The 13573-nt window shown below is 43.1% G+C and overlaps 1 long non-coding RNA gene across 1 annotated transcript; it reads left to right on the plus strand.

Annotated features, from left to right (window-relative positions):
- Nucleotides 1–229: 229 nt before the first annotated feature.
- LOC128342416 (uncharacterized) lies at nt 230–8904 on the plus strand. The gene is made up of 4 exons (XR_008314967.1): nt 230–515; nt 906–952; nt 4986–5129; nt 7756–8904. It is a non-coding gene; the product is annotated as an uncharacterized LOC128342416 (long non-coding RNA).
- The last annotated feature ends 4669 nt before the right edge of the window (nt 8905–13573 follow it).

The following is a 13573-nucleotide window of genomic DNA, read 5'->3' on the forward strand; positions in this document are numbered from 1 at the left end:
TTCTTCACACGAGCAGCTAAACCTGGATTATCTGCCTCTAATTTAGGGTTGCATGCATGTGTGAACCAGGGCGAATGCCCCAAGCCCTGGTAGCCCAAATCTGGATAACCCTGCTTCTAACCCTCACTCTTAACACAAGTTAGTGAAGAGCAGGGGCCCCAGTACCTAGGCTTGATGACCGTGTGTCAACTTTTCCTGGTGTTTTCAGATCCTGGCAGCTGCTGCCATGTTTGTGACAGAGCTCTGAAGCTCAAGAGTCTGGTAGCTGTGAGTGTACTGCTCCGCACAACACATTCTATGGTCCCATACTAGCAGAGACTTGAATAGGGCTGGGCCTGCCTCCTGCCCTGTCATGGCCAATCAGATTGTGGCTGCTGATGTCATGGAGTTCACCGCCTTTTGAGAAGGTTCTCCTGATTCTTGAGGGATTTCCCTGATCCAAGCTCACCACTGCAAGGTTCAGTAGTGAGTGGGGGTTGCAGTACCCGAGGTTTTGCTCATCTGTCTAGTATGGGGTAAGGGGCTTTTCTGAGGCCCAAACCACCCTCTTCTGATCATATGCAAGCACCCAGATTCTCAGAATTGAAATTCTGGGCTGGATCAGAAGTCTCTTCTGAGGAAAGATCAAATGTATTCTGGATCTTCAGAGTTTAGTACCCATGGGCCTCAGTGAAGAGATAGAATAGCCCCATTAATTTGAACTGGATCTGATATGGGACGTTAGATAGCAGTCATCCTGTAGTTTTCCTCCAGGGTCCCAGTATGATTGTGCTTTGCCCTGGAATAGATGTACATGTATGTGTTAAAGGAAAAGTAGTCTCTGCTTATCTTGAAAAGAAAGATACCACAAAGCTCTAAAGAGAGATCTAGATTTTGTGAATTAATTTCATGTTTGTTGTTCCCAGGTTTACATCAAATTTTGTCCCATGGCTAACGGAAAAGGCATTTGATGGTAAACATTAGTCACCTCAGCTGCTCGATGTTTTATGAAGACATCATTTGCACAGCTCAAATATAATTATACTTCAAGGTTTATAGTTTGTGTCAGTTTAATTGCTTTTCACCTCTGGGCTGCAATGGAAGCCTGGAACATCTTAGCTCACGAGGAATGCATTAGATACAGTCCTGAGTGACAGGTCAAACACAAAGGCTGGAATTTAAAATTAATTTAAAATATCGGCTACCTGCAGAATGAAGGGAGCTTGTTCACAGAAAAGGATGAAATTCTCCAAGGGGAAGGTAGCGTGGAATAATCACAGAATTATTCAGGTTTCAAGAATCAGTACAAGTCCATTTAATCCTCAGAATAAACATTTCTGTGTGTTTTGAGGAGACTTTCTACAAACATATCTTTGAATAAGGTATACATGGAGTAGTCAGCCACAGAACCTGGAGCAAAAGGGTCAGAATGACAAAAATGTACGATTTCACACAACACATACAGTACTTGACTTATGGCATTAACCGGCCTCTAGCTTAGATGACTTTTTAAAAGTGTGATAAAAATTAGTGGAGGAAAGCTCGGTCAATGACTATTAGCTCTAACTGAGATATGAAACCTCCATGTTCAGAAGCTGTATGCTTTTGAATATCAGAAGCTGAGATTAAAATATCAGAAGCTGAGATCCTGCTGTGATTAGAGCTGCTCCATCCCTGATGGCTTTTAGGAAACAACTGATCTCTTCAACCAAGCTTTTTAGTTGAAGTTTTTAGTTGATGTTTTAGTTGAATTTTATTGATTGTTTTAACTGTTATTTTTATATATGTTTTAAATATATATGTTATTTTTGTTTGTTTTTGTTGTTATTACTATTATATATTTGATTTGTATACCACCCTTCCAAAATGGCTCAGGGCGGTTTACAATTAAAACAAACCACTAAAACAGTAAAGAGCTAAAACAAATTAAAAAACAATATAACAATTAACAATTTAAAAACATTTTAAAACAACAATTAAACTATTACAGTGATTAAAACCCCTGAAATCGGGTTTTGAATTTTAAAATAAAGCAGAAATTAAACCCCCCCAAATTTAGGAAGCTGAGAAAGCTTGGGTGAAAAGATGGGTTTTCAGTTGTTTTTTGAAAATTGCCAGAGATGGGGAGGATCGTATCTCAGCAGGGAGCGCATTCCACAATCTTGGGGCAGCGACCGAGAAGGTTATTGTAAACTGCCTAGAGACTTTGGTAGTGGACGGTATAAAAATATATTAAAAATATCAGAAGCTGGAAACATTACAAATAAATCCTAGAACAATTGTATCTCTAAGCCTTTTCTGACCTATAGGCAACGATACTGAGAACATGCCGAGAGAACAGAGGACAAGAATAGAGTAAGCAAAAGGTGTTTGGTGCAGACGTAGCCTTAGTAACTACTACATGTAGGCCAGTTTAAAATGCACTTGATTAAGGGAAAATAGGAGAGGGCATCTTTAAATGCCAAAACCTTATGATAGGGAAAGGTTATATTATTATGTTGGCATTTCTGTCAATAATCTGGAATGTAATCCCTATCCAAATCTTTGGTGTTTGTCAAAGTATGAATGCATGGAGTAGATCCTGATTTTCCTCCTTATAACAGCCCTCTTCTGTGATGGTGGTGATGGGATGGGTCTCTCAGCCAAGAGTTGCGTTATTGTTGTCTCTTTTTTCCCCTCTCAATGGCCAAGACAAGTCCTATCATGAAAGTGAAGGGGACCCAGGGAGGAAATTTTATTTATTTATTTCTTTTTACATTTCTATACCGCCTTTCGTTAAAAGAAAACCCCAAGGCGGTTTACAAAAATTAAAACATATATGCCCCCTAGAGGGCTGATTCTGAATGAGCCCTGAGTATCTCATATCAGAAGACTTGCTAGTATTTCCCAAGATTAGGCATGGTAGTAACTAAACAGTAACCCTAAACTACTAACACAGCCTTGAGCAATTAAAAAAAAATACAACTTGTTAAATGCAACTGCTGCAGCAGCCGCCCAATATATTCAGTTTAATGCACCAATGTCAAGTTGGTGCAAGAGTATTCTTATTTACTCTTGCTTTTTAAAAGGCAATTCACTTTTAATTTGGCACACAGTAATCTTTATGTGTACAGTGTGCTGTGGCTGGAGTGGAATTGCTTCAGAATTACATTTTTTGATGAGCGCGGAAGCTAGTTTTCCTTTCTCTGGAGAAAGCAGCAATGTACTAAGCAGCAACACCGTTCTTGCTCTTCTGTCAAAAAGTATGTGGTGTCTTCTTTTTCATCCTCTTAGAAATGGCATGCCTGCCATTTTCTAGTGCAGGAAAATCCACACCGACATAGGGAAAGCATCCAGCTGTCTACGGCTAAAACAGTCACACAAACAGGAAAATGCATGCCCATAAACACGTTCAGATAAAGCAGCCGTCATTCTAGAAACTATCTTTTAAATTACAATGGCTGTCTTGCACATTGCTGCATGCCTCCTAAACTGAAAAGAAAATGGATTTGTTGGTATTACTTGTGAAAGTAGCCACAGAGTGAATCTCTTATGGGTTCTCATCTCTGTAAGTAAGTGCAATGATATACTGACTCAAGAGAAATGCTGCTGCTTAGCAGCACTCTTTCTTTCCTCCTCCTCCTCCCAAACTGCTCTTCTCCCTGCTTCCTTTGCGGAGAAAACACAGGCGTAAATGGCTTCCTCCCCCACACTGCACCTGGTCAGCTCAGCTCCCTGGTGTGGAGAATGGATTAATTTGAAGCATTGGAACAACTGATTCCCCCACCAATTGTTTGCAGCATCAAGTGTCAGATGGTCAGCCCATGTTTTCCCCTTCACTTGCACAAAGATGCAAACTGAGTGTTCCCCTGTCCTTTGCATCAAGCAGTATCGGAGTAGGGTACAACTGTGTGCTTGCATAAAGCCATAGGGTGGTATAGGAGTGCCCCTTAAGCTGTAAGCTTTAAATACCATGGCTGACAGGGGACAGATATCCTCATCAGATGTGACCCCTTGCCTCTTACATTTCTTCAAATACAACCCTTGGATTGTTCTGATTTAGGCCATCTTTACACCATTATATCCAAAGGTGTTTTTGAGAGTTATGATTTGCACAGTTTGCCATGATGTCAGAGGCACCCAGGAGGGTGTAAGATTTTACTTGTACCAGCAACACTGAAAATATTAAACAACTTTAGGCAGTAAAACCACCAATTAAACTAACTGTAAAAGCAGGGAAACAGCAATATAATAAAACCTGACAGTACCTAGTCAAGTTAGCCAGAAGCTTTTTGAAATAAGAAAGCCATTAGTATTCTCCTAAAAGGGAGAACCATCCAAAGGATGGGTACAGTTAGAATGTCCTACTCTATGTAGCCACAAGCCTAACTCCTAAAGACTAAAAATGCACAGCAAATCTCTTAAGCTGAGCTAAGTACACTAGAGTGGGGTGGCTTATATGGTGAGAAGATATTCCCTGAGGTTCCCTATTCTCAAGGCGTATGAATCAGTACCTTCTGCCTTTAATTATTGGCAGTAGCAGCAGGCACGTAGGGAGCTTTGCTGGGCCTGGGGACAAACTCCCCCACCCCCTGTGTGTTCTTAAGCCATGCCCCCTGTCAGCGATTGGTGGAATACTGAAAGAGAACTCCTTTCCCTAGACAGGGGAAATTAGGAAATGAAACTGTGCTGGGGCTGTGACAGCCCCATTCTCTGCACTGGCACCGCCCCCCCCCCTTGCATCTGACATCACTGGCTGGAGAGGAGAGGGGCATGCCTTGTGCTCCCAGCTGGTGAGCGCTTTGCTTGCTGTCTGGGTGCAGTAGGGGGCAAGAGGGCACCCTTGCCTTGGCCCCCACAAACCTTTGGCACCTGGAACAATTGTCCCCACTTGCTAAAGGGTTGCTACACCCCAGAGTAGCAGTAACAAGTATAGACCTGTGACAAAATTTCAAAGATGGTGGAGTATGGGGCAAGACAAGAAGAGAAAATTTACTTCCCTCTCCACTCCTGTTCATGCTTTCCAGACTCATGAATCCAGCCCTAAAGAAGCTGCTTCAACATTTCTGTTGAAGCCAGGAAGGGCCAGCTAGGTCCATCTCGCCCAGCATTTCCTCTGGTCATAATGGCCAAACAGATGTTTCCTGGAAGCCCACAACCAGGGCATGAAGGTAACAGCTCCCTTTCACTACTACCCCCAGGCAAATGCTATTCACAGATATACTGCCCTGAATCTGGAGGTTTGCTATAACCATCATTACCAATAACTATTAATACATCCATCCTCCATTAATTTGTCTTGTCCCTAAGAGTGCACCTCCTCTTTAGGCATCCCCTCCCAAATGCAGTATTTCTTTGTCCCCCTACACTGCCTCTTGCTCCCCATTTGCCCCGTTTACTTCACTCCCCTCACCCTTTGTCCTTAATTCCCACTCTAGCTCACTTTCTTTCTTCCCTCCCTCTCCTTCAAATCTCTTCCCTTCTTTTCCGCCAGAGTAGGAACATAGGAATGTAGGAAGCTGCATTATACCCAGTCAGACCACCAGTTCATCTAGCTCCGTATTGTAAACACTGACTGGCAGTGGCAGCAGTTTCTCCAAGATTTCAGGCAGGAGTCTTTCCCAGTCCAACCCAAAGATGCCAAGGATTGAACCTGGGGCCTTCTGCATGCAAAGCAGATGCCCTACTGCTGAGTTATGCCCTCCAATAGGGTGGATTGTAGGGGAGAAAATTTAAAACACTTGCCCTTAGGCAAAGTCCTATGCAGTCAACTCCCTCCTGCCTTTTCTGCCATGGCAGGCCTCTTGCTTCCCTTCAGTCTGACTGCTTGCCAAGGCAACATTAAGACAATGTGCATGTATAACTCCCAGTCCTGATAGCTTTTTAATGTTTTATCTGCTGCTTATGCCTTGTAGGGTTTTAAACAACTTTTTAAAGCTTTTAGCTTCTAATTTGTAACTTTAAAACAATTGTAACTTCTGAATGTGTCATTAGTATGATCCTTTAACCGTATTAATTTTTTTAAAAAATTATTATTATTTGATATTGTATCTATTTTATTAATTTTGTGAGCCTTCCCAAAGTAGTGCACTGTAGTGGCAGAGCATAGATAGATAGATAGTTGTGGAGTGTGTGGGGAGTGATTTTTTAAAAAAGGCAAAACTTGCCTGCATAAATTAGGGTTCTTCCCTCTATACAATGTATATGACACACATCCCCACTGCACTCTTCTGTGACCCAGCTGTGCACCTATTGCATCCTGCATGCCCCACTCCCACTTATCTAATAAGGCAAGTGACAGAGTAATACTAGTATAAATGACACTGAAAACAGAGAAGAAGCTGTGGGGGCTGCTTTTCCCATGAAAGCATCACCCTGCAAGGGCTCTAAATGATTCCCTTACCATGTCTTGTTTCCGGCATACTGAAAGGATTGCTGGCTTGAAACGTGTGATTAAAACACTGGTGAGATTGGGTCTGTTCTCTTCTGCACTGCAGCCAAAGTGCAAACCATTTCCGAAAGCATTTTGAAAATCTTGCCAAGTGTAAAGAAATGTGCTGCAGCTTCCTGTTTGAAACAGGTATGTGGACCAAGTTCAAAAGCCAGTGTGGTGTAGTGGTTAGAGTGCTGGACTAGGACTGGGGAGACCCGAGTTCAAATTCCCATTCAGCCATGTTACTAGCTGGGTGACTCTGGGTCAGTCACTTCTATCTCAGCCTAACCTACTTCACAGGGTTGTGTGAGGAGAAACTTAGTTGTGAGGAGAAATGTAGTATACCACTCTGGGCTCCTTGGAGGAAGAGCAGGATATAAAATGTAAAAATAAAATAAAATAAAAAAATTTTAAGTACTGGCTTGTACAATATGTCTGTAGATAAACACTTTCCTCCCATCAGCTCCAGCTCATAAATGGCCACTGTGAAAAATCTACTGGAAATCTATTTAAAATGTCAGAATCTGTACAAGATAAAGTCTACTTGCCTTTGCTCTTGGGGTCAAATTATACAGTATAAGAAGCATTGAGCGGACTCTTGTGTGCTTGTTTCCCTTCCCCCCACAATAGCAGCTGCTGCAGCCCACAGGAAAGGGAAATGGTTCAGATGGGAACTGCAACATAGGAGGAGGGAGGCTTTAATTCTTTGACTTGCCATGGTCCTGATCCACCCCCCTTGCAGCTGCTATTTGCCTCAGAAGGAGAGCTCCCATTGGTATTAATCCTTGGCAAACGGTTTAAAGACCCCTCCTCTCACACCATGTTCCCAATCACCCCCCCTCCCACCCCCACCGGCCATCTGGCTGTTTTTGACTAAATAAAAACTAAGTCCACAGAGCTACGGAATAATGCTTTAAATGTCATGTGTAGGTTGACCCTCAGGTTTCTCTTTTACAGCAAAAAGTTCTATCACTGAAAGGGCAATGTTTGATGTGAAACTCAAAAGCCACAAAACTTTGGCTCATCTGGGGCCCAAAGCAAAAGGGATGTTAAATCTATCATTGCTCCTTCCAAGTCCTCAAAGACATTTTTCTATGAAATATCAAGAGGGCTGGTTATTTTCTTGGTAGGATTCTTCTCCCCCACTCCACCTTCCCCCAAAAATCAGTTTTAAAAAGAGGAAAACCAAACAGCAATTGAAATATATGAACAAGGTATTTGAGCATGTGAAATGGTTTGGACCCTAAAGCTATTGATTTCACAGTCTGAGACAGGTGAGTACAAGCAGCTGGGAGTGTGACAATTCCATTTGGATGGAATCCCAACTTTTCATTTTTCTTCAGCTTTAGTTTGTTGTTTTCCAGGTGTGAGAGACTCTGCCTATGCCAAATCCAACCAAACTTGTGGTTTGGGAGTCAGCAGGAAAGGAAATGGAAGAATATCATCTGTGTGTAATATACTTTTTACTTTCAAAGATCTCAGGTTGTTTTTTTTAAAAGCATGTTTCTTGTCCTCAGTGATGAGCTATTCCAGAGCTGGGGAAATGCACCTCATCTGCTGATTTCCCCACAGTTAATGGTGGACCAATCCCCTACGACCAAGAAAAGAGGCTTCAGGTAGCCTGAGAGGGATGATCAGTGACTAGAAGCACAGCAAGCTGATCCCATGCAACTGGAAGTTAGCAATGCTGACACACCTTACATGCAAATGGGGGGAACTGGAATCATGTCAAATTGGGAAGACAAGCAAAATGGTAAGCTTAATAGATTTAGATCCAGAATCAGCCCTATATAAAGCTGGAGTAGGTGTGAGATTCGAGGTAAGAAGGAATGCTTACATCACAACACTGGTATGTTGTCTTACTCAATGGGCCAGTTCACAGGATAGGAGAGGGATCAGCAGGTACCAGGGTGCTGTGCTATTACATCATCACAGTTGTGGAGATGACTTTGAACAGGTGAAGCCTCCAGGCTCAAGGTGAAGCCTCCAGGCTCAAGGGACCACAGTGTCTGTGCTCTGCATGGTTGCTTGCCCTTCTTTGACAGGGCTGGCCCTACGATGAAACAGGGTGAACTGGGTTGCTTTGGGAGGCAGAAAGTGAGCCAGTTCTCTAGGGCATCAGAGCAGTCCCCCAAGCACCCTCATGCTGTGGAGATGGGCTGCTCAACTTCAGCCCTCCTGCAGATGTCGGTCTACAAATTCTATAATCCCTGGCTGTTGTGAGTTGTAGTCTAAAAGCAGCTGTGGGGCCAAAGTTGAGTAGGCCTGCTGTAGAGGAAGAACTGGAAATGGCACCCATGGTACTTTTCCTATTCCTTTCCTCTTAAAAAGGGATGGAAGGGGAATAGGTCTGAAAGAAGAAAAGAACTGGGGTATGTTTTTAATAGAAAGGGAATGTGGTGGGGAACAGGGGGCACCATTTGATGCTCTGCTTCAGGCAGCAAAACGTCATGGGCCAGCATTGCTCTCCAACCACTTCTGCCTGCTTAGACCGGGATCCCTTGTAATCTCAAGTTCTAGCTGCTAGTTACTTTATGATATCATGCACATCCTTATTTGTATGTATTACAGTAACACTTACTTCCTATTACGCATTTATAGTTAGAAATAAATTTTCTTTGTCTGAAATTCCGACTCTGAAAGGTGATGTGCTGCTCACCTTACTTCAAATTCTTCCTCAAAACCTTTTCCATGAAGCTGTTGGCTTTGAAGATTAGGAGACTGGCACAATATAGAGCGACAGATACCTCAAAGATGATGATAGTGATGATAGTTATAAACTACAGAGTATCACAAGGGCTGAGGTAGCAGCTGCCACTGCAAAGAGCTGAGAAAGTATAAAGGAAATGGCCACTGGAGGAACAGAATAAAGCTAATGGGAGTTTTATGGTGGGCCTGATATGGCTTGTGCATCTCCTGCTGAGTACAGAGAATGGAATGATTGGTTTTAATAAGACCTACCTTCTGTAAGCAGATTCTTGCTTCTGAAAGTTTTCCCATTGTTCCCCATGCAACGGGGGTCAAACGTTAAGGTATTTTTGCTGCATAGACTTCTGCTTACTGTGTGTGTGTGTGTGTGTGTGTGTGTGTGTGTGTGTGTGTGTGTGGACATCTGGTTCTTATTTCATCTGAACAGATGTGTTTCCATTTTCAAAGCATGTCCTGTGCATTCTTTCCTTAAATGAATACTAACAAAGATTGTACATTTTTAAGGTGTCTAGCCTTTTTCAGTCCTGAGTAATGAAAAGAAGAAGAAAGCCCAGCGCTTGTTTATTTGAACTTCTAGCTTCTCCAGCCCCATAAATGCTAAATCACCACTCATTACAAAGCCCACACCCAGCCCAAACAGAAAAGTCACATAGTGCTTTCAAAACGGGCTCAGGTGTGGGCTCTGTGGAATCAAGTTGGGGAGGAGAGTTCCATGTAGGGTCCCATAGTTGAAGCACCCATCAGGCACACCTATATGCTCTTAATTTCCAGACACATAGATGAAATGTTGGATGTGGCTTCTAAGATATATTGTTCCACCTGGTGCCTGTGAGTGAAGAGATGGCCCTTATTTCAGAAAGACTTTGAGGTTATTCTACTGAGCACCCCAACCCAGCTAGGGCTAACCCAGCCTGGGTTAGGCTGCCCATGTGGAGTGCTGGAACGCTCCTGATCCTGGCGTACCCACCCCACCTAACCTTACTTTTTACCCCGGCCTTTAGGTAGGGTTAAGGCTGCGAGTGTGTCCTTAGCCCCGGCACCGGGGTCATGTGTATGCTCGGGCTGCATGCACTGAGTTGGGGGTGGCAAGAGTGCCTGGCTGAGGGAGGATTGGTGTGGCATGGTGCACTGAGGGATGCTGAAGCACTTCCTCCTCCAGCTCCCTGTTTTGCCACTCACTGTGGTGCCACTTGTGTGCTGTGGAGAAGGGCAGAGTGAACTGGGGAGGGAGACTGAACCGGGGAGGGAGATTGAACCAGGGAGGGAGCCCTCCCCACCTGCCAGCCTGTATGGTCATGTGCATGAATTTATTGTAGCATTCATTTTCATAGACAGAGGAGGCACTGTGGCTCCATAATTTATCATTTGCCATGTTTAGTCTTTCATTCCTCCTTTTCACTAATTATTCCTGCATTTTTATATACCTCAAATCTTGTTTTGCATGGAACTGTCTTGCATTAAACTCCAACAACTGATTTGTTCCATATATGTGATTAGACTGACAGTCTTCACTGTATACAAAAGACTTCTAGCTGTGATTTATATTAAGGCAGTGTATATAATATAGCTGGCCTTGTATTTATAAATGTTTATCAGAAGTTCAAGGTGTTCAACATTTATGGGCATGATTATAAGAGGGAACTTGTGTATAAATAATTTAGATTTGGTTCAATGACCAGTACAGTGCATAATCAGTTTTAATTCCTAGGACAGATGAGACTATTTGCTTCAGTTGCTATTCTACTATACTGCAAGGTCTTGGGGTGGGTTATACCATACCTTATCCCAATAGCAACATACAAATAAAATATGCAAACCTTATTAAATCCCACAAAATTAAAATCTGTATTAATGCCCCTCAACTCCTGGTCTCTAAATGCCAAGCCTTCTGAAAGATGCTTGAGATTTGGTGTGTTTCTAAAACAGGGGTGCTGATCCCCCCAATGCATTTGTGTTTTCCTCTCATTTTACTAAACTCTATCCCACCAAACTGTTGCAGATAAATTACTTATCTTGTATAAGTGATTATACAGGAAGCTTACTTTAACTGAGAAACAAGAGTCTGATATTTATTACCAACTAAAACATAGCCTACAGAAATAATAAACAGACTGACAGTCTCTTTTGCTAACCCTTGCCAACTGGGCAAAGAGGCACCTTTTAAATGTGGTGATTCTCTTTATTTAGCAGGGGGAGAGTAACTGGCCCTATCCACCCCCAGCACAGTACCTCCAGTGACTGTTGCTGGTGTCTATCTTATGCTTCTTTTTAGATTGTGAGCCCTTTGGGGACAGGGATCCATCTTATTTGCTTGTTATTTCTCTATGTAAACTGCTTTGGAACCTTTTGTTGAAAAGTGGTATATAAATATCTGTTGATGATGTTGTTGTTATGAAGAGAGAAGGAGAACCTCTTAGTCTGAATTCAAGGCAGCAAGTGAGGAGACAAACACACACAGTGGCTCTACCCGCAAGCCAGCACACAGACACATTCAAATTTATACAAGCATGCCCCACACAAAGAACTGAGACAATGTCAATGGCAAAATCCCAACACGAACTGAATAACCTATATCTCCCCTCCAAACGTCTTGTTCATTCCCTGCTAAAAAAAATTTGAGTTAGATGTTGCTCCTCATGTTTTCCCTCTGTGTGCACCCCTGTTCTAGAAGAAAGGAATTTCACACCACCAAGAAGGTTTTGCTGTGAATCCTCATCATATGGATGCATGACTGCTGCCATCCAAATGTCACATGTCAATCCGATGCATATTAGCCTAAGAGGATGGACTGTAATAGGGAAAGGGCTATAGCTTAGTCATAAAGCCTGTGCTTTGGATGGAGAAGGTCTAAGATTCAATGGTATCCCCTGGGGAGCTGCTGCCAGTCAGTGTTGACAATCCTGAGCTAGATGGACAGGTGTTCTGATTCAGTATAAGGCAGCTTCAGCCTTGTACAGCACTACTGGAGCTTCACATTTCTTCTCCTTGACAGCTTCTCCTTGCATTGTGGTGGAAGTTATTTTTGGAGTTCCTCTGAATTTTGGAACAGGCTGTTGATTAGTGCAGAGTTTATGTTGTGAGAGCAGCAGAAACAATCTGAGACACTTCAGTGCTCCATTAGTAAGCACTTCTTTGTGACAAAAAAAAAATCTGGAAAATTCGCAGCAAACCATAAATGGATGCAATCCAGTATAATGAAACAAGATGCTTTCCTTCAGTTTAGCTGAATTCTAAATCCTTGAAATGATGAACCCACTCTAAATCATGACCTGTGCACGGAGCGGGGATGGTGCAGGGGAGGGGAAAGGCAGGCTCAATCTTACCTTCCCCCCAGATGATCCTGTAGCTGGTTTTGGCCACATGGCTCGTAGGCCCACACGACCGGTGCTGCTGGGAGCCATGCGGGCATGTGGAGGCCAGGACTCCAGGAATCCCTAAATGCACCACACAAGATGCGTGGTGCGGGCACTTCCTTGCAAGCTGGGCGCTCTAGGTATCCAGCTCTGTGTCTGCTTGGGCTGCAGCAGCCTGAGCAAACACACAACCAGGAACCCACGTAGAAGGGCACTCTCAGTTGGTGTTCCCTGGGCCAGGAGCTCATTGTTCGGGGGCATGTGTGCAGTTGCTTTAAAGATATTCTTTGCATCAGGTGCCTTGCATCAGGTCAGCATCGGGTGCCTTGGGTCAACATGGAGATACTCTCCTAAAAGTACAGGCCCTAAGCCTTTGGACCAGATTGATAGTTCAAATTGGCACCTTCCTTTATGTCTGAAATGCTTTATCTTTGTTTTAAAATTATTTTAATGTTTTAATTTTGTTCCAAGCTGTGTTTTATTGTAAAACACCCAGAGACGTGAGTTCTGGGTGGTATATAAATATGCTAAATAAATAAGTGCAGAACATAATATTCCAGATGACCAAAGCAGATGAGCCACACTCATACTCTCTGACATTTTGCAGATGAAAATAGGAATAAAAGTGCACAATCAATTCTCATATCAAAATTATTGCCTGAGTCTCCCCCCAACCCACTATTACGCATTATTGAAGACTGGATTCCTCCTGCTCTATGCTTTGGACTACAGTGCCTTAGTGAACAACATATGCAGGTGCATTAGAAAGACGCAGCCAGCCACCTATTTGCATCCTCCCAGGATGCAGCCAACCACCTGTTTGGAGGTTTAATTTCTAGAGACTCTGGGGAGGGAGCTGAATCCTGAAGAATGAAAACTCTAGAGGCTGAGACTGGGACAAAATAGGGGACAGTTTTCAGAAAACAGGGACAGTTGGAACATGCACAGAAAATCCTGAGGTTGCACAGGTTAGAAAAAGGGGAAAAAATGGTTTGCGGCACAGAGAGAGTGGTGCTCTTTGCTTCTGCCACAGTCCTAAACTCTCGGGTCTAGGATCCCTATAAGAATTGTAAACTTGGGTCAAATTCCTGTTCAGTTATTGACTAACTGGGTGAGGCAA

Source organism: Hemicordylus capensis, chromosome 2 (assembly GCF_027244095.1).
Source record: "Hemicordylus capensis ecotype Gifberg chromosome 2, rHemCap1.1.pri, whole genome shotgun sequence".
NCBI lineage: Eukaryota > Metazoa > Chordata > Lepidosauria > Squamata > Cordylidae > Hemicordylus > Hemicordylus capensis.